This window comes from Schistocerca nitens, chromosome 2 (genome assembly GCF_023898315.1).
Source record: "Schistocerca nitens isolate TAMUIC-IGC-003100 chromosome 2, iqSchNite1.1, whole genome shotgun sequence".
Classification (NCBI taxonomy): domain Eukaryota; kingdom Metazoa; phylum Arthropoda; class Insecta; order Orthoptera; family Acrididae; genus Schistocerca; species Schistocerca nitens.
In genome coordinates, this window is record NC_064615.1 from 397146413 (window position 1) to 397148298 (window position 1886).

The following is a 1886-nucleotide window of genomic DNA, read 5'->3' on the forward strand; positions in this document are numbered from 1 at the left end:
ATTCAAGAGACGCGCTTCGTAGATGAAAACCATTTCGACACAGAACATTACAGGATTTACAAAGGTAAACCTGCGGTCAGAAGAGGAACACCATTATTGTTTGGTACAGGGTTTGCAGTACACAAATCAGTCATGGATAACATCATAGACTTCAATTCAATATCAGAACGTATCTCGACACTGTCCTTCAAATCAGGTAATAAAGCATACACAATTATCAACGCACATGCACCTACAAATGACCATAACAGAAAGAAGCCACAAGAAATTGAAGACTTCTGGGAAGACATGGAGGAAGTAACTAACAACGTACCAGAAAGACATGTGAAAATTTTAATGGGTGATTTCAATGCGCAGCTTGGTAAGGAGAGAAAATTCAGAGAAATAACAGGCCCATACTCAGCACATATTCGCACGAACAGAAATGGGGAACACCTCATAAAATATTGTCAAAACTTTAACCTCAAAATCATGTCAACACAATTTCAAAAAACAAGACGAAAACTTACAACATGGAAAGCACCCAACACAGTGTGGGGAGAATTTCAGATTGATCATGTGGCCATATCCAAGAAAAATTCGCGGGAAATTCTAAATGTCAGAACACGTAAAGGAGCCTTCGAGTCTGATCATTATTTGCTACAAGTTAAGATTAGGCCAATCCCAAGACTGAAACAGACAGCGCAAAACAAAATAGTCAAACCTGATCCGGAATACTTGAAGATAAACAGGGATAAAATCGTTGAAGAAATTAATAGGCATTCAATAGACACATAGACAGATCTGGCGAAGGCAGTTCAGAAGACGATGTGCTGGGGACAACCACCTAGAAAACGCAAACATAGGTGGTGGAACGCAAATTGTGATGAAGCCATTGAGAGAAGAAAGCAAGCATGGGACAAGTTCAGTAGCTACAGAAATTCAGAAACATGGAAAGAATTGCACGAAGTTCAGAAACTAGCATCGAAGGAAATCAGAAGGGAAAAACGAGCATATGACAATAACAGACTAAAAGAAATTGAGGAAGATTTCAAATGAAATAACACAAGAAATTTTTACAGAACTTTCAAAGAAAATATTAAGGGCTATCAACCCCCTAGCCTCTGCTTCCGAAGAACAGATGGATCCCTGGAAACAAACACAAAAGAAAACTGTAAAATTCTCAAACATTACTTTGATAAACTTCTTAATTGCAAAAAACCTACAGGAAAATTAACATTCCAAAAGACCACATCTAATGCCGATTCTTATCCACCCACAATAGAAGAGATAGAGGAAATCATAAAACAAATGAAAAATAACAGAGCTGCCGGAGAAGATGGTATTATCACCGAGATCTGGAAACTCCAAGATGAAAACATCACCAAAAAAATCCATAAGATTATCTCCGAAATTTGGATCACAGAGAAAGTGCCAGAGGAATGGAAATGTGCATTGATCCATCCGTTACATAAAAAGGGTGATAAGTCAGATCCAAACAATTACAGAGGCATTTCGCTAGTACCAGTTACATACAAAATTTTCTCTAAGGTGCTATTAAACAGACTAGAACCACAAGCAGATCTGCAAATTGGGGAATACCAGGCGGGCTTCAGAAAAGGGAGATCATGCATCGAACAGATCTGGAACTTGAGAACACTTTTGAAAGTCAGACAGGCAAGAAACACTGTAGTTACCTTTGTGGACTTTAAAAAAGCATATGATTCCATAGACAGACAGACACTCTTTGACGTACTGGAAGAATATGGTATCGACAGAAAAACCAGGACACTTATACAACAGACGCTTACAGACACTACCTCCAAGATTAAGTTCATGGGAGAAATTTCGGAACCCTTCCACATACACACAGGTGTCCGACAAGGAGACGGGCTCTCACCAATCCT